The sequence below is a fragment of the Schistocerca cancellata genome, chromosome 3, assembly GCF_023864275.1.
Source record: "Schistocerca cancellata isolate TAMUIC-IGC-003103 chromosome 3, iqSchCanc2.1, whole genome shotgun sequence".
In the NCBI taxonomy this organism is placed as follows: Eukaryota; Metazoa; Arthropoda; class Insecta; order Orthoptera; family Acrididae; genus Schistocerca; species Schistocerca cancellata.
In genome coordinates, this window is record NC_064628.1 from 597,168,391 (window position 1) to 597,188,435 (window position 20,045).

At 42.1% G+C, this 20,045-nt stretch overlaps 1 protein-coding gene across 2 annotated transcripts in view; it reads left to right on the forward strand.

The window, feature by feature from the left end:
* Window positions 1-5,507: 5,507 nt before the first annotated feature.
* The window catches only part of LOC126175486 (cyclic GMP-AMP synthase-like receptor), a 367,167-nt gene continuing 352,629 nt past the window's right edge, over window positions 5,508-20,045 (forward strand). For both annotated transcript variants that reach the window (XM_049922303.1, XM_049922304.1), the window contains exon 1: window positions 5,508-5,608. The gene's annotated coding sequence lies outside the window, so the exon portion shown is untranslated. The remainder of the gene's footprint in view (window positions 5,609-20,045) is intronic.

The window sequence follows — 20,045 nt, forward strand, 5'->3', positions numbered from 1 at the left end:
CTGACACTGGCCCCCATACACTAACTTCACATAAAAACTACCGCACCATTCACTGCTCACATCACAGACTTGAAATTTTTACAGTCCACGGAATAATTTTATAAACAGTATTGTTAAAATTTGTGAGAATGCAAAACCGAAATGAAGTTTGGAAATCTCATAACGAATCTCACAAATCAGTACCGGTTGTTTTTGCAGTATGCTACAGTACAGTAATGAAATAATATTTCTCGAATAGTGTTTGCTAAAGCTTTTAACTTGACGAAATGGCGTGTTATAAAGTAACGTCACGAATTATTGTTAGCACTATTGAATGAAAAATGCCTGGATTTAAATTCCTGTAACTTGCAGTGTAACAATGGTATTGTGGAGAAGTAGTTTTTATTTTGTCATTATTTTACTGTTTCAGGAGATTCTGTGTGAGGGAAGGAAGCAGTGCAGAAGACGTGTACCGATTCAGTAGGCAAAATAGGAGGTACGTCGCGATGGTGGCCGGTTTTCCACATGGGATTTACTATCATCATCGTCGACTGTATTGAGAATTAGTCTTGCTAACGGTATCCCACCATAAGTCCCTCCACTAATCTTCGATATGGTTTTGTAATTAAACATTACTAGCGAACCCAGCAATGCTTCGCAATAGCGAAATAAGTATGGGAATTGGATATTCGTCGAAAACTCTTCCTTCTGCTCTCTCTCTCTCTCTCTCCAACACCTCTTCTCCCCTTCTCTGTCCATCTCTACTCCCCCTACGTCTGTCCACTTCTTCCTCCCCCCATCTCTCTGTCAATCTGTCCCAGTCCCCTGTATCTCTCCACTTTTAGTCCCCTCATCTCTCTGTCTATCTCTCCCTCTCCCCTGTGTCTCTACATTTCTTCCTCCCCTCGTCTCTCTGTCCATCTCTCCCTCTCCCCTGTGGCTCTCCACTTCTTCTTCCCCCCACCTATCTTCCATCTCCTCCTTCGCCCTCTCTGTGTCCATTTCGTCCTCCCCTTTTCCATCTCCTCTTCCCCCTGTCGTTGTGAGCCTGAGCTTTGGTTATTGTTATTACCAATGAAACTGTGAATGGGAATTGAAGTCTCTTAAAATGAATGGGCAAATCGTTTGGGACGATTGGTATATGGTGTATGACAGACCTCTCCACCTGCAGGATCTGTGAGGATGGTAGCCAACATTGAAAAGTATATAACCTATGTATGTAGAAATCTTTATTAGAGTATTAATGTAAAAATTCAAAGTAAATTGTTCATGAACTTCTAAAAATTTTTGGTAATAACGTTTCCTCTTTGTATAATATGGATACAAGGGTGAGTCAAATGAAAACCTTAAATACTTTTTTAAATATTATTTATTGTGCAGAAGTGGTACAAAGCTGTATCACTTCTCAACATAATCTCCCCCAAGCTCAATGCAAGTCCTCCAGCGATTACAAATTGCATACACTCCATTAGAAAAAAATACTTTTGGTAGTCTGTGCTACCACTCATGCACCGTGTGCCGTACTTCTTCATCAGAACGGAACTTCTTTCCTCCTATTGCGTCTTCGAGTGGTCCAAATATATGGAAATCACTTGGGGCAAGTTCTGGATTGCCCGCTCTCTTCCTTTCCGATTGATGGAAGTAAACCCAGGTATCGTCCCCAGTAACGATTCTTGAAAGGAAGCCATCACCTTCTCATTCAAAGCGCCGAAGAAGTTCTTCACAAGCATCAACACGTCGTTCTCTCATTTCAGGAGTCAGCTGACGTGGCACTCAACTTGCAGACGCTTTGTGAAACTGGAGCACATAATGCACAATGTGGTGTGCTGATGCATGACTAATCTGTAAACATGCTGCAATGTCACTGAGTGTCCCTCGGCGGTTTTCCTTCACTATGACATCAAACCAGTCTCAGGAGTGAATACCACAACAAAAACATGGCTTCAACCGCTGCAGTGTTCTGAGGAGTCACAACTCGTAGTGCCTGACCTGGACGAGGAGCATCTTCCACTGAAGTCATACCATTTGCGAACTTCCTACTCCATTCGTAGACTTGCTACTATAACAAACATGCATCACCGTACTGAGCCTTCATTCGTCGATGAATTTCAATAGGTTTCACACCTTCACTACGCAAAAACCGAATAATCCCTGGTGCAAGTCGCAAGTGGGGTGGCCATCTTTATACTGATACTGCGATGGTATGTGTGCATCTGCATTATGCTACCACCTACAGGCCATTCTGCACACTGTTTGTAGCATGCTTACCAACTTACAGGATAACGGCGCGAAATTTCGATTTGTTATTACAAATTTAAGGTTTTCATTTGACTCACCCTCGTATAAAGGGTGTGTCAGGAGGAAAGGTATATGCTTTGAGGGCTGATACTAGTGGTGATTCTGAACAAAAAACTCCTTATAAACATATGCCCTTTTCTTTCCAAGTAAACCAACGGAAAGAACTAGGAGCGAGAAACGTGTATCGTCGTCCTTACTAACCGTGTCAGTACACAGTCCACTTGCGAATGGTGCAGTTGTTTACCTCAAGTCTTAGTCCGAGAGTGCTTGTCGTAGTGCACGGTACTACAGTGTAGTTTTGTGGAGTGAAAATGCCAAGGATCTTCACACATGCAGACTATGCTGACATCGTGTTTGTCTATGGTTTGTTCAATGGGAATTCCAGAGCTGCTGTGCGAGAATACCAACAACGATTTACGAATCGCAGAGTGCCAGATAGCAGGGTGTTTAGCAGGGTGTTTCACGGATCACGTGAGAGCGGTACGCTTCCCAGCGTAAATGTTATCTCTGAACGTCCCGTACAATATACTCTTAATGAAGTCGAGAACATTCTTCAAGTAGTGGAACGCTACCCTACTACTAGCTCTAGAAGAACTGGTGCCCAACTCGGTATTCCACAAACACGAGTGATACGCACAGTACACGAGCACGGTCTGTATCCCTTTCATCGGCAGAGTGTACAACATTTGCATGAAGGAGATGCTGCCGCCCGGCAAGAATTCTGTCAATGGATCGTTGCCAATGAGCGATTAATTGCACGTATTCTATTCACTGATGAGTCAATACTTACCCGCAACGGAATCAACAACAGGCGCAACTCTCATGTATGGGCAAATGAAAATGTGCACGCTAGTGTGGAAACGAATTTTCAACGACGTTTCTCAGTCAACGTGTGGTGTGTATTATTGATGACCACCTCATCGGTCCAGGTGTTTTAGATAACCGTCTTACTGGGACACGGTATCTTGAGTTTCTTCAAAATGTGTTACCAGAATACGTGGAGGATATCTGTTTGGCAACACGAGCTTGTATGTACTTTCAGCATGACGGAGCTCCTACACATTCCGTTCGGCCAATGACAAACACAACGTATCCTGGTCGTTGGATCGGTCGCCATGGAGTCGTTGCTTGGTCACCGACATCACCCAATCTTATCCCATTGGACTACTGTTTGTGGGGGAGGCTGAAGGGCGACGCCTACAGGCGCAGGGTGGATACAAGAGAGGAACTTCTCGCTCTGCTTATGCCAAGGTAAAGGAATGCAAAACTGAACTCCAATCGCCGACACAACACCTGTCTACAAGAGCAGCAACATGCATTGAAATTGACGGTGGACTGTTTGAACATCTTCTGTGAGGAGACGTACACAATTAAACAAACCATAACATAATAGTATTATTAATTTACCTGCATCTTTCCCGTTCCTAGCTGTTTGCATTGGTTTACCCGGAAACGGTTAAGAAAAGGGCCTATGTTTATTAGAAGTTTTTAGTTCAGAATCACCAATAGTAGTATCACCCGTCAAAGCATGTACCTTTCCTCCTGACTCACCCTTCATTTATGTAACCTATATATTTAAAAAATGTGCGGTCTACTGCCGTCCAAATTTGTATTAGACTATCATATGAAAAGATGAAGTAAATTGATCTCGAACTTTTCGAAATTTTATGTAACAACGTTGAATAGCAACTTGTCTTTAAACAGAAGTAGAGATGTTTTAGTTCCAATATTTTGTTGACACAGGACCAGCATCGTTTTTAATATTTCGTGGAGCATTTATTAAGATATCGGTCACAGTTGCAAAAAAATGGTTCAAATGGCTCTGAGCACTATGGGACTCAACATCTTAGGTCATCAGTCCCCTAGAACTTAGAACTACTTAAACCTAACTAATCTAAGGACATCACACACATCCAAGCCCGAGGCAGGATTCGATCCTGCGACCGTAGCGGCCGCGCGGTTCCAGACTGTAGCGCCTAGAACCGCATGACCACACCGGCCGGCGTGTCACAATTGCAGATTATATGTCTGGCGTCTAGTTTCGAATCGCCTGGTTGACTCTCAAGCCTGGCTTACTGAGCTGCACTGAAAGTGCCTGATTTTAATAACAAACATCAAAATAACAATACATGCTTTAAAAAATGTTCGCAGATGACTGTCGCGATCAACACGTGCTTTTTTTTCTTTTTTTAGAAAAGGGCATTACATAAGGCAGGTACCTAAAATTACTGCGAGTGAAACGAGGGCAATGGCATTTATATTCTTCTCTTGGCACAAGTATGTCGAATATTTCGCTGTTTTTTTTTTTTTTTTTCGAATACATGGCGCTTTCCGAGTGTGTGGTTAGGCAGAAACCTATGAGGACAGTTTTAATTGCTGTGACAGAAACGAGCAGCAATGAAATTCATATTCTTCCGTTTCACAAATATTTGGCTCTTTATTTTCGAATATGTGACGATTTGAGAGTTGTTGTTAAACAGGAACTGAAGAGGACAGTTTAAATTGCTGCGAGGGAAACGAGGAGAAATAACATTCATATTCTTCCTCGTCATAAAGTCGTCAGCAGTTCTTGCGTTTGTCGATATTGTGCGTGAAGTCAAAATGACGTGACGTTTGCAGAAAGTCTCGTGAAATGAGCGTTACCCCTCTAATGTTCTGCCGGCAAAATTTAATCCACAGGTTCGCGGACTTGTTAATATTATCAGCAGAAACGTGAAAATGAAATATGTGGTAAAGCAGTTGTACTGTCACATAGTTGTTAGTCATCATTCCTTATTACTGCTGTTTTTTGACTATCCATCACTCTGACACTTCGTTAATTTGCTGTACTTCTGCTGTTCCGCTTTTAATATACCGTAGTTAAAGCTTCATACAATTACTTACTACCCATTTTTGACACATCTGCATAAAACTGTTGTTGCGTCTTCCTAAACAATGCAATACTATTACAGAGTTTACAGCGTCTGAAGGCTGAGAGATGGAGGGTAAGATACCCTACATAGGCCTACCCTAGGCGCTACATTACCTGGAGCCGACGATGTGTGCATCATTATGCACAAAAGCTTCAGGTTATTTAATTGTCAAAATAGATTTCGTTCCTTTAGCGACACTGAAGCGATAAGACGCAGTTGTTTTGTCATGCCTTAGATGCTGATATCGCAGCACTGGATAAGCTGCCTGGGTTGGCTGCACTGGCGGTTGCGAAAAAAACCTACTTCCTCGACGTGTATGACGCAGTCGCTGAGCAGTAGCGCGCCGCTAGAGGGGGAGGACGAACACGTCGGCAGCACCGGGTTACCGTGAGAAACGTGCCTTGCCTGTGTTAAGAGCGGTAAGTACGCGCTTGTGTGTCGATCGTTCTACAGTCGTTTTTGCCTATCAGCCCATCATCTCGAATGAAAGGGGTATTCTGTAGCACCAATGAGAAAGACAAGGAAGAGCAGAAAACATATACTCACGGCGTGTTTCATGTTGTTGTTGTTGTGGTCTTCAGTCCTGAGACTGGTTTGATGCAGCTCTCCATGCTACTCTATCCTGTGCAAGCTTCTTCATCTCCCAGTACCTACTGCAACCTACATCCTTCTGAATCTGCTTAGTGTATTGATCTCTTGGTCTCCCTCTACGATTTTTACCCTCCACGCTGCCCTCCAATGCTAAATTTGTGATCCCTCGATGCCTCAGAACATGTCCTACCAACCGATCCCTTCTTTTGGTCAAGTTGTGCCACAAACTTCTCTTCTCCCCAATCCTATTCAATACCTCCTCATTAGTTATGTGATCTACCCATCTAATCTTCAGCATTATTCTGTAGCACCACATTTCGAAAGCTTCTATTCTCTTCTTGTCCAAACTATTTATCGTCCATGTTTCACTTCCATACATGGCTACACTCCATACAAATACTTTCAGAAACGACTTCCTGACACTTAAATCTATACTCGATGTTAACAAATTCCTCTTCTTGAGAAACGCTTTCCTTGCCATTGCCAGTCTACATTTTATATCCTCTCTACTTCGACCATCATCGGTTATTTTACTCCCTAAGTAGCAAAACTCCTTTACTACTTTAAGTGTCTCATTTCCTAATCTAATTCCCTCAGCATCACCCGACTTAATTTGACTACATTCCATTATCCTCGTTTTGCTTTTGTTGATGTTCATCTTATATCCTCCTTTCAAGACACTGTTCATTCCGTTCAACTGCTCTTCCAAGTCCTTTGCTGTCTCTGACAGAATTACAATGTCATCGGCGAACCTCAAAGTTTTTACTTCTTCTCCATGAATTTTAATACCTACTCCAAATTTTTCTTTTGTTTCCTTTACTGCTTGCTCAATATACAGATTGAATAACATCGGGGAGAGGCTACAACCCTGTCTCACTCCTTTCCCAACCACTGCTTCCCTTTCATGCCCCTCGACTCTTATAACTGCCATCTGGTTTCTGTACAAATTGTAAATAGCCTTTCGCTCCCTGTATTTTACCCCTGCCACCTTCAGAATTTGAAAGAGAGTATTCCAGTCAACATTGTCAAAAGCTTTCTCTAAGTCTACAAATGCTAGAAACGTAGGTTTGCCTTTTCTTAATCTTTCTTCCAAGATAAGTCGTAAGGTCAGTATTGCCTCACGTGTTCCAACATTTCTACGGAATCCAAACTGATCTTCCCCGAGGTCGGCTTCTACCAGTTTTTCCATTCGTCTGTAAAGAATTCGCGTTCCTAGAGTGGCAACTTCGCGATTTTATTGTTTAACTGTGTTATTATTTCACTCATAGTACAGCATGCGTGGAGACCGGCTAGTTACGGAACGAAATAACTAAGTATAACATTGCATGTCTCCCCCTGACCGATTTTTCATAGTATATACACCAAAATATTCCCAAATTTCACGATTATGTTGTTCATCTTTTCTCTAAAGGTACTGCGTTTTTAGTCATTTATGACTAAAAGTATACTGTTTGTAAAGAGAATGTTGTTGAGACTACAGAATCTGTCGGAAATTATAAATATCCAATCGTATTCAGTGGCATCAGAAAATGCGTGAAAAGAAAGTTCTTACTCCCACAGTTACCTTACAGATGAGCAAACGTCTTTTTACATCGAATGTACATGACCCATTCCTCCATTACGAATGAGGAAAGTTTTGAGGAGTGCCACTACGCAATGATTCTCCTACCTGCCAGTAGTATTTGTTGTCGGAGAAAGTGAGGTGGCGAAAGAAGCAACGCGAATCAGAATTTTCAATCATTAAACGGACTAGGCAAGCAGAAAAGGAAATCACTGTCACAGGAAACGATGAGCAATACTTAAAAAGAAAAATCCTCGTATACAAGTACAGAATTAATTTTATTTCACATCGCTGGTATTTTTGATTAAATTGGAATAAACCCACGAGAATAATCTGTACTGAAATACATTTAGGATACGATGAAAAAAAAAATACTGGCGAAGATTGAATAATGAGCAAAAGTAACGACTTACAATGCAGCAGACAGAAAATAGTAAAAAGAAGATAAGTTTTTGGATTTGTTGTAAAGAGACTGATCTTAATATCTTTCGTTTCTTAGAACATAGAAGCTAACGAATAACGATGAAAATTTGCAAACAGAGTGGAATCCAGGGGATAACATCAGTACCTGAATGCTTCAGTTTCAAAGTAACGCACCTAATCGGAACTGAGACTATAAACTGGGTCGTTCTGTAAATTCACTGGCACAATACCAAGGTGGGGCGAATACTTTATGCCCACCTTTCGAGACTATTACAGTTTAGCTTTGTGTTTTATATTTTAAAGATAAAAACATTTACATTATTTAATGATTTCTTGTACTATATTCTCTATTTGTTTTAAATTTTTCAGTAAAACTTTTCCCACAAATTTAAGTCTTAGTAGCGAATGCCACTTTTCACAACAAATATTATACTCAAATTTTAAGGTTCAGAACCCAACTTACACATATATCTTAACAGTGGAAAGGAATACAGTGAAAGAAAAATGGGTAGCTTCAAGAGTGAAATAGTGAGGCAGCAGAGGATCAAATAGGTAAAAAGGCAAAGCCCAGTAGAAATCCTTCGATAGTGAATGTAATTGATGAAAGGAAAAAATTTAAAAATGCTGTAAATGAACCAGACGAAAGGGAACACAAATGTTTAAAAAATGAGATTGGCAGGAAGTGCAAAACGCCTTATCAGGAATGGGTAGTGGGGAAATGTGAGGACTGAGAGGCATATTTCGCTAGAGGAAAGATAAATGCCGCCTACAGGAAAATCAAAGAGGCCTTTGGGGAAAATAGAAGTAGCTGTATGAATAAGAAGAGCTCAGATGGAAAACCAGTCCTATGCAAATACGGGAAAGCTTAAATCTGGAAGGAATGTAAAGAGGGTCTATAAATGGGAGATGAAGTTCAAAGCAATATTATAGAACGGGAATGGACGTAGATGAAGATGAGATGGGAGAATGGTACTGTGAGAAGAAAGATCCAAGTCAAAAAAAGGCCCCGGGAATAGACAACACTCTGTCAGAACTACTGATAGCCTTGGGAGAGCCAGCAACGACAAACTCTTCCATGTGCAAGATGTATGAGACAGGCGAAATACCATCGAACTTGAATAAGGATGTAGTAATTCCAATATCAAAGGAAGCAGTTGCTGACAGCTGACCTCAGGGAAGATAGTTTGGATTCCAGAGAAATGTAGGAACGCACAAGGAAACGAGACACTTAAAATAGTAAATGACTTTTGCTATTTGGGCAGCAAAATAACTGAAGCAGAGAGGATGTAAAATATAGAGTGACAATGGAAAGAAAAGCATTTCTGAAGAAGAGAAATTTGTTAACATCCAGTATAGATTTAACTGTTAGAAAGTCTTTGCTGAAGGTGCTTGTCAGGAGTGTACCCACGTATGTAAGCAAAACATGGACGATAAACAGATTAGATAAAAGGAGCTTATGAAATTCGTGGTACAGATGAATACTGAAGATTAGATCGGTCGATCATGTAACTAATGCGGAAGTGGTGAATACAATTGGGGAGATAAGACATTTGTGGTACAACATGACCAAAAGAAGGGATCAGTTGATAGAACACGTTCTGAGACATCAAAGGATCAAAACTTTAGTATTGGAAGGAAGTGCTGGGGAGGGGAGGAGGGGTAAAAGACGTGTATGGAGACCAAAAGATGAATAAAGTAAGTATACGAGGTGTGGCTAGAAAAAAACCGGACTAGTACTGGTGAAACAATAAAACGAATGCAATAAGGCTGAAAGTCGCGTGGCCTGTCACGTGACTCTCGCTCCGCCTACTGCTCGAGTTTCATCTGCCTCCTGCACTCAGTCTGCCCGTGGCGTCTGTTTTAAGTAGTTGACGTTTTGTCTGTGCGTCGGAAAATGTTGAGTGTACAGAAAGAACAGCGTGTTAACATCAAATTTTGTTTCAAACTAGGAAAATCTGCAAGTGAAACGTTTGTAATGTTACAACAAGTGTACGGCGATGATTGTTTATCGCGAACACAAGTGTTTGAGTGGTTTAAACGATTTAAAGATGGCCGCGAAGACACCAGTGATGACACTCGCACTGGCAGACCGTTGTCAGCAAAAACTGATGCAAACATTGAAAAAATCGGTAAACTTGTTCGACAAGATCGCCGTTTAACAATCAGAGCAGTGTCTGAGTTAACAGGAGTTGACAAGGAAAGTGTTAGGCAGATTCTTCATGAAAGTTTCAACATGAACAAAGTGTGTTCAAAAATGGTTCCAAAGTGTCTCACAATTGAACAGAAGGAACGCCGAAGAATGATTTGTTCTGACATCCTGGAAAACATTGAAAGTGATCCCACCTTCTTACAAAATGTTATTACTTGCGATGAATCGTGGTTTTTTACTTACGATCCCGAAACTAAACGCCAATCGATGCATTGGAAAACTCCTGGTTCTCCACGACAAAAAAAAGCACGAATGTCAAAATCGAAATTCAAGGCAATGATGATTGTTTTTTTTTTTTGACATCAAAGGGATTGTGCACATTCATTGGGTACCAGAGGGACAAACAGTGAATCAGCATTACTACATTAGCGTCCTGGCTACCCTACGTGAGCGAGTACGGAGAAAACGGAACGATTTGTGGAGAAAAAAGTCATGGATCCTTCACCAAGACAATGCCCCAGCTCACAGTGTGTTGTCAGTGAAGACGTTTTTGGCAAAACACAACATTCCCATCTTAGATCATCCACCCTACTCACCTGATTTGGCCCACTGTGACTTTTTTCTTTTCCCTAAAGTCAAGTCAGCTTTGAAAGGAACTAGATTTGAGACTGTTGAAGCAGTAAAAGAAAAAGCGACGGAAGTAATGTATGGACTTACCGAAAATGATCTGCAGCATTGCTATGAACACTGGAAAATTCGTATGGAGCGGTGTAGAGACCGAGGAGGAGAGTACATTGAAGGAGATAACATGAAATTGTAAATAATTGTAAATAAATGTTTTTTTCCAGCATCAGTCCGGTTCTTTTCTAGCCGCACCTCGTATTCAGAAGAATGTTGGTTGCAATTGTTATTCGGCAACGAAGAGGCTCAGACTAACATGGAGACCTGCACCAAACTAGTCTTTTGACTGAAGACCACAACAACAACATATCTATAAGAAGTATGTTGTGAATTGTGAATAAAAGTCAACGACAGTTAACGAAATTTGCGTTTTTTAATTTTTTTCTATTGGTCATAAAGTACCTCTCTACACTGTACAGGCATTACGGAAAATGCGTTGGTATTGCTAAGATTGTGCTAAAGCGTATTTTCAGGTTCTGGACACTTATTATGTATCGTTACCTGTTTAAAAAGTATACAGTTAACAAAAGTTACCAGCAATTAACGATTTTCTTTCAAATTCTTTTGTGATGGGCATAAGGTACCACACACCCATCACCCGTTGTAATACATAGTACGCATTATAGAAATTTGTTGGTAATGGTAGGATTAAAGGCTGCATTGGCTGTTTGTTCCAAACTTGATGGAGGCCAGCTTTTTACCGGTTCTGTGAGGGAGCTAAAAGCAGCCAGATCGAGAATCGGTAAGGAAATCGCTTCCTCTGGTTACTTCTAATACCCCACAGTGTACAGGTGCAAACTTACCTCCGTAGCAGAGTGGTCAGCGTGGCTGACTGCCGTGCACAGGAGCCGGGTTTGATTCCCAGTGCTGCTATTGATGTTTCCTTGGTGAGAGAATTGGAAAGAAGTGCACTCAGTCTTGTGATGCCAACTGAGGAGCTCCTGGATCGAGCAGAAGCAGCTCCAGGTCACAAAATCTGACAGTGGCGGGAGAGCTATGTGCTGACTCGACTCTCTCCACAACGCATTCTATGATGCCATTGGCAGAGGATGATATACGGCCGGTCGGCACCTAGGGGCCCACTAGGGTCTGTGGGCGGAGTATGTGTTTACATTTAACTGCACACTTGAGAAGGCCATTTTCTGCTTATGACTGCATAATTTTTACTTTTTGTGAATGCCTAATTTCAGTGGGACTGAATAATTTGTTGACTAGGTTTCTTTATGCATCCACCCCCAACTGCCACATTTCCATACTACTTGAATATGACATACCACAGGATGTAAATACAGGCCATTTCAAAGTCCAAAATACATAATACTGCATGGATACTAGTTTGTGCCGATTTAGGCACACTTGTACTACAGATACTAAATTTTTTTTATTAAATTAGACCTACTTCATAAGATTATTGTGATAAGCTCTAATTAATTTGTATTAGTACAATGCATATTTTAATAATGTTTTTCTAATAGTTTACTGAAAAAACAGAAATCAATTATCAGCCATATACACTCCTGGAAATTGAAATAAGAACACCGTGAATTCATTGTCCCAGGAAGGGGAAACTTTATTGACACATTCCTGGGATCAGATACATCACATGATCACACTGACAGAACCACAGGCACATAGACACAGGCAACAGAGCATGCACAATGTCGGCACTAGTACAGTGTATATCCACCTTTCGCAGCAATGCAGGCTGCTATTCTCCCATGGAGACGATCGTAGAGATGCTGGATGTAGTCCTGTGGAACGGCTTGCCATGCCATTTCCACCTGGCGCCTCAGTTGGACCAGCGTTCGTGCTGGACGTGCAGACCGTGTGAGACGACGCTTCATCCAGTCCCAAACATGCTCAATGGGGGACAGATCCGGAGATCTTGCTGGCCAGGGTAGTTGACTTACACCTTCTAGAGCACGTTGGGTGGCACGGGATACATGCGGACGTGCATTGTCCTGTTGGAACAGCAAGTTCCCTTGCCGGTCTAGGAATGGTAGAACGATGGGTTCGATGACGGTTTGGATGTACCGTGCACTATTCAGTGTCCCCTCGACGATCACCAGTGGTGTACGGCCAGTGTAGGAGATCGCTCCCCACACCATGATGGCGGGTGTTGGCCCTGTGTGCCTCGGTCGTATGCAGTCCTGATTGTGGCGCTCACCTGCACGGCGTCAAACACGCATACGACCATCATTGGCACCAAGGCAGAAGCGACTCTCATCGCTGAAGACGACACGTCTCCATTCGTCCCTCCATTCACGCCTGTCGCGACACCACTGGAGGCGGGCTGCACGATGTTGGGGCGTGAGCGGAAGACGGCCTAACGGTGTGCGGGACCGTAGCCCAGCTTCATGGAGACGGTTGCGAATGGTCCTCGCCGATACCCCAGGAGCAACAGTGTCCCTAATTTGCTGGGAAGTGGCGGTGCGGTCCCCTACGGCACTGCGCAGGATCCTACGGTCTTGGCGTGCATCCGTCCGTCACTGCGGTCCGGTCCCAGGTGGACGGGCACGTGCACCTTCCGCCGACCACTGGCGACAACATCGATGTACTGTGGAGACCTCACGCCCCACGTGTTGAGCAATTCGGCGGTACGTCCACCCGGCCTCCCGCATGCCCACTATACGCCCTCGCTCAAAGTCCGTCAACTGCACATACGGTTCACGTCCACGCTGTCGCGGCATGCTACCAGTGTTAAAGACTGCGATGGAGCTCCGTATGCCACGGCAAACTGGCTGACACTGACGGCGGCGGTGCACAAATGCTGCGCAGCTAGCGCCATTCGACGGCCAACACCGCGGTTCCTGGTGTGTCCGCTGTGCCGTGCGTGTGATCATTGCTTGTACAGCCCTCTCGCAGTGTCCGGAGCAAGTATGGTGGGTCTGACACACCGGTGTCAATGTGTTCTTTTTTCCATTTCCAGGAGTGTATTATCAGAAATCAACTGAAACAGTAATAATGTTTAGGCAGTTTACTGACTCCACACCTATGGAAATCTACTCTTTTGGGATTAAAGATATCATCAATCCAGGTTTGACATGCGTTTTCGTCTGGGAAGGTATTTTCCTGGTGGTTGTTGGATAAAAATAAACATTTGAGAGTGAAAGATCAGAAGAATAAGTGCATGAGTCATGACATCCCAAACAAACCCCTGGATAATTCTGGTTGTGGAATGAGCATAGTGTCTTATCACGTAATAGCAATACTTATTTGTCGTTTTTCTTGCACAGTGACTGAAAGATGTCTCAGCTATTATCAACAAATGTTAGCTCCGAAGTGTGCAGCCCAGGGAAGGAGTTCGTAATGCACAACACCCTATTTGCCCCACCAGATGCCAAATATTATATTCACACTGCCCTTTGTTTGAGTATGTCTTTTATTAGGTCTTATTCATTAATTTCTTCTTGGCAACTTAACACAAAGGCCTCACAGCTCGTCGCCTGTAACAATATTGCACAAGAACGTGCAGTGAGCGAACTGATGATGTTCAAGCGAAAATAAAGCATCAGTCATCTCTTTAATTTTCATTACTTTGAATTGGAGCATGCAGAAGGCTACTTCTACATCCAATAGTGAATCTTACCTATCGAATGCAAATGTCGCACATAGGTTAAATGGTCGTAATTCATCATATATGTCAGCTATTGAGACTCACTGGAAAAGCATTCACGGCAGAACGGACTTTCTTGAAATAAGGACAACCTTTTCTGTTGTTATTCCTTCAAAGCTTTCACCCCTACATGATACAAATATTTCAAGCTGCCTCTACTGACATCACACCTGTATTAAACCTAAAGCGAACAACTTGTCGTAAATGTGAGACCTTTTCCTCTAGAATCTCTATTTTGTAACATTTAAACTGTGTCCATAAGATGTAAGTATGCAAAATCCAATTCGCAACTACAAGACAAATACTAGAAGTTTAAATAAGAAAATTACAATTCACAGTTACACTCATAGCCACCTAAACATGTTATGTAACTGCACAGTATAGACTTGGTTTATGGGAGTTAATTCGTGGGAAAAATCAAACTACAATCAGTTATAAGGCAAGGGAACACTCGAGCACGAACTACTCTGATTCTGACGCAGCCACATGTTCTATTGCAGAAATGTTTCTGGAATGTTTTGCTATTACTACATCTACATCTACATGGATACTCTGCAAATCACATTTAAGTGCCTGGCAGAGAGTTCATCGAACCACCTTCTCTATTATTCCAATCTCGTATAGCGCCCGGAAAGAATGAATACCTATATCTTTCCGTACGAGCTCTGATTTCCCTTATTTTATCTTTGTGATCGTTCCTCTCTATGTAATTCGGTGTCAGCAAACTATTTTCGCATTCCGAGGAGAAAGTTGGTGATTGGAATTTCTTGAGAAGATTCCGTATTAACGAAAAACGCCTTTCTTTTAATGATTTCCAGCCCAAATCCTGAATCATTCTGTGATACTCTCTCCCATATTTCGCGATAATACAAAACGTGCTGCCCTTCTTTGAACTTTTTCGATGTACTCCGTCAGTTCTACCTGGTAAGGATCCCACACCGCCAGCAGTATTCCAAAAGAGGACGGACAAGCGTAGTGTAGGCAGTCAGTCCTTAGTAGGTCTGTTACATTTTCTAAGTGTCCTGCCAATAAAACGCAGCCTTTGGTTAGCCTTCCCCACAACATTTTCTATGTGTTCCTTCCAATTTAAGTTGTTCGTAATTGTAATACCTAGGTATTTAATTGAATTTACAGCTTCTAGATTAGACTGATTTATCGTGTAACCGAAGTTTAACGAGTTCCTTTTAGCACTCATGTGGATGACCTCACACTTTTCGTTATTTAGGGTCAACTGCCACTTTTCGCACCATTCAGATATTTTTTCTAAATTGTTTTGCAGTTTGTTTTGATCTTCTGATGACTTTATTAGTCGATAAACGACAGCGTCATCTGCAAACAACCGAAGACGGCCCTGCTCAGATTGTCTCGCACATCGTTTATATAGATAAGGAACAGCAAAGGGCCTGTAACACTACCTTGGGGAACGCCTGAAATCACTTCTGTTTTATTCGATGGCTTTCCATTAATTACTACGAACTGTGACCTCTATAACAAGAAGTCACAAATCCAGTCACATAACTGAGACGATATTCCATAAGCAGGCAATTTCACTATAAGCCGCTTGAATGGAACAGTGTCAAAAGCCTTCCGGAAATCCAAGAATACGGAATCGATCTGAAATCCCTTGCCAATAGCACTCAGCACTTCATGTGAATAAAGAGCTAGCTGTTTTTCACAGGAACGATGTTTTCTAAATCCATGTTCACTGTTTGTCAATAGACCGTTTCGTTCGAGGTAATTCATAATGTTCGAACACAATATATGTTCTAAAATCCTGCTGCATATCGACGTTAACGATGTTGTTGTTGTTGTGGTCTTCAGTCCTGAGACTGGTTTGATGCAGCTCTCCATGCTCCTCTATCCTGTGCAAGCTTCTTCATCTCCCAGTACCTACTGCAACCTACATTCTTCTCAATCTGCTTAGTGTATTCATCTCTTGGTCTCCCCCTACGATTTTTACCCTCCACGCTGCCCTCCAATACTAAACTGGTGATCCCTTGATGCCTCAGAACATGTCCTACTAACCGATCCCTTCTTCTGGTCAAGTTGTGCCACAAACTTCTCTTCTCCCCAATCCTATTCAATACTTCCTCATTAGTTATGTGATCTACCCATCTAATCTTCAGCATTCTTCCGTAGCACCACATTTCGAAAGCTTCTATTCTCTTCTTGTCCAAACTATTTACCGTCCATGTTTCACTTCCATACATGGCTACACTCCATACAAATACTTTCAGAAATGACTTCCTGACACTTCTCCTGATAACGATATGGGCCTGTAATTTAGTGGATTACTCCTACTTCCTTTTGTGAATATTGGTGTGACCTGTGCAACTTTCCAGTCTTTGGGTACGGATCTTTCGTCGAGCGAACGGTTGTATATGGTTGTTAGGTATGGAGCTAATGCATCAGCATACTCCGAAAGGAACCTAATTGGTATACAGTCTGGACCAGAAGACTTGCTTTTATTAAGTGATTTGAGTTGCTTCACTACTCCGAGGATATTTACTTCTACGTTGCTCATGTTGGCAGCTGTTCTCGATTCGAATTCTGAAATATTTACTTAGTCTCCTTTTGTGAAGGCATTTCGGAAGGCTATGTTTAGTAAATCTGCTTTGTCAGCACTGTCTTCGACAGTATATCCATTGTTATCGCACAGAGAAGGCACTGATTGTTTCTTGCCGCTAACATATTTCACATACGACCAGAATCTCTTTGGATTTTCTACCAGGTTTCGAGACAAAGTTTCGTTGTAGAAACTGTTATAGGCGTCTCGCATTGAACTCCGCGCCAAGTTTCGAGCTTCTGTAAAGGATCGCCAATCTTGGGGATTTTGCGTCTATTTAAATTTGGCATGTTTGTTTCGTTGTTTCTAGCCCGTTTTGTGTACCTAGGAGGACCAGCTCCGTCGTTTGTTAGTTTATGTGGTATAAACCTTTTGATGCTGGTTAGTAGGTTACTAACTCAGGATTATTCGTTGCTAAGAGGTCAAGTGTGTTTTCACAACCGTTTACTATTCGCGTGGGCTCATGAACTTACTGATCGAAATAATTTTCAGAGAATGCGTTTAGCACAATTTCGGATGATATTTTATGCGTACCTCCAGAATTAAACATGTATTTTCGCCAACATATAGAGGGTAAATTAAAGTCACCACCAACTATTATCGTATGAGTCGGGTACGTGTTTGAAATCAAACTCAAGTTTTCTTTGAACCTTTCAGGAACTGTATCATCTGAACTGGGAGGTCGGTAAAAGGATCCAATTATTATTTTGTTCTGGTTACCAACAATAACCTCTGCCCATACACACTCACAGGAAGTATCTGCTTCAATTTCGCGACAAGTTAAACTACTTCTAACAGCAACAAACACGCCACCGCCAACCGTGTTTAGCCTATATTTTCGGAACACCGTTAGGTTCTTCGCAAAAATTTCGGCTGAACTTATATCCGGCTCCAGCCAGCTTTCAGTGCCTATAACGATTTGAGCATCAGTGCTTTCTATTAGTGCTTGGAGCTCTGGTACTTTCCCAACACAGCTACGACAATTTACAACTGTTATACAAATGGTTCCTGTATCTATGTTCTTCCTGTGTTCAGCCTGCACCCTTTGTGACTGAAGCCCATCTTGTGTTTTCCCGAGACCCTCTAACCTAAAAAACCACCCAGTCCACGCCACACAGCCCCTGCTACCCGTGTAGCCGCCTTCTGCGTATAGTGGACACCTGACCTATTCAGCGGAACCCGAAACCCAACCACCCTTTGGCGCAAGTGGAGGAATCTGCAGCCTACACGGTCGCAAAACCGTCTGAGCCTCTGATTCAGACCCTCCACTCGGCTCTGTGTCAGAGGTCCGCAATCGGTCCTGTCGACTATGCTGCAAATGGTCAGCTCTGCTTTCATCTTGCAAGCAAGACTGACAGCCTTTACCACTTCTGATAGCCGCTCGAAACCTGAGAGAATCTCTTCTGATCCACTGGTGGGTTCAAAAGTGAAGCATATTATCTTTGAGGTTCCATCAGACTGATACCTTTAGCAGACAACCGAAATCTGGTTTAAATAATAAACGAAGGAGGAAACTTAAACTCGCAGCTCAACATCTACATTGCATAACGTTTACTTCTCGACCACGAGCAGTTTCAGTACTGTAGCAGCTCAAACAGAAGACATCTCCTCCAGTAACTTCCACAATCTACAGTGCTGCCAGATGCTTCCTCAATCTACAATGCTGCCAGATGGTGCAGATGGCAGGACTCAACAGTTCTGAGGGGTGGCCAGTTTTATTTGCATCTCAAGTGAATGGCTTGGACTTAGCCTCTGCTGCAGCCAGCTAGCAACCAGGTTTTATGTGAGTGTACATTGTGACTGTTCTGCGGTCTTGCTTCATCAGTACAGTTTTTTTATAGAAGTTCTGGTACTTCTCAAGAATGATGTGCAGTTTTGTGTAGACTATCGATTTGTCTGAATTTAACACATACAGTTAAGCTGGAGATTAGCGTTGGGTACAGATATTGGTGCATTGTATTCGGGTGAATGGGCTGCAAGTTGTTTACGAGGCTTGCCTACAAACTGACTCTAGATGGTGATATTGAGATTGCCATCATTAACATCATCATATACAGTTCTAATTTAGGACATCTTGTCACTCTAATTTCAGATACAGTACAACTCAACTGATCTTTCCATTTCTTAGCACGCTCAACATTTCTTCTCCCGTGAGACGTAATTTGTATGTTAACGTAGGTATTCATCCATCTGACATGCATTGAATATGTTCGTGCCATTTCTTTGTGTACTCCTCTATATTCTGAAGTATACATTTGACACTCAGTTCGTTTCTAAATTCATTTCATTTTCCTGACCTTTGAGTTTGCAATCAGCTAGTGATCTTAAGAGTCTCATCTCTGGAGCTTCACTCCTCCTCCATTGATTAGCAGTTAGTATCCAAGTCACTGACCAGACATTAGTTCTGGTACAGCCATCATATTAAAGAGTGTAGTTACTGTCTCTTTTCAATTTTTTTGAGGAATGTGTGATTTACTGTACCTACCAACAGCTGAAAGTTTTGCAATTTGAATTCGTGATCACTGGACATAATATATGAGACCTCACTTCCCAGAAATTTGAAACTTTATTTCTTCTCGTGGTTAATTGTAAATTATTATTTTTGATCTTAAATAGTCCTGACTATGGAGTGCCATTATATTTGTTCTGTCTTTAAATCTTATCATACTATAATCATTTGTTACTTTGTGTAAGGACCAAACTGCTCTCTGTAATTTGTCTTCAGAGTCTCCTAAGATAGTTTGATCATCTCCAAACTTGAGAGTATTCATAATATTATTATTGGGCTTATAATGGCGCACTACTTTGTTTTACCATGTATTTAAGACATCAGCGATGTACACAGTGTGTCCCAGTTCTGTTATGGCTGTGGCTGTGAGAAATAGAAGTCAGGGATAATGTCCAGAAAATCACTGTATTTATTCAAAATAGACTCTCCCTGATCGATACAGAGCTGAAATTGCTTGAAAAGTGTTTTGAAACAATTATTTTAGTCCTTTTTTGGAACTGCATTTAGTACTGTAGTGCAATTTTCTTGCATACCCATAACAGCGTTGTAACATTGCGCCAACATCAATTTTGGCGAACAATCAGAAATCAGCTGAGGCCAAATCCGGCGAATATGACGGGGGGGGGGGGGGGGGGGAGGGGGGGTGATCCAGGACTACAATCCGTTTTGTGTCAAAACGTATGCATAGTCTTTGTGGTCTGGGTCAATGACGAGGAGGACAAACCAGGAACCTGCCTCTTGGTATTTGGTACGAATCTGA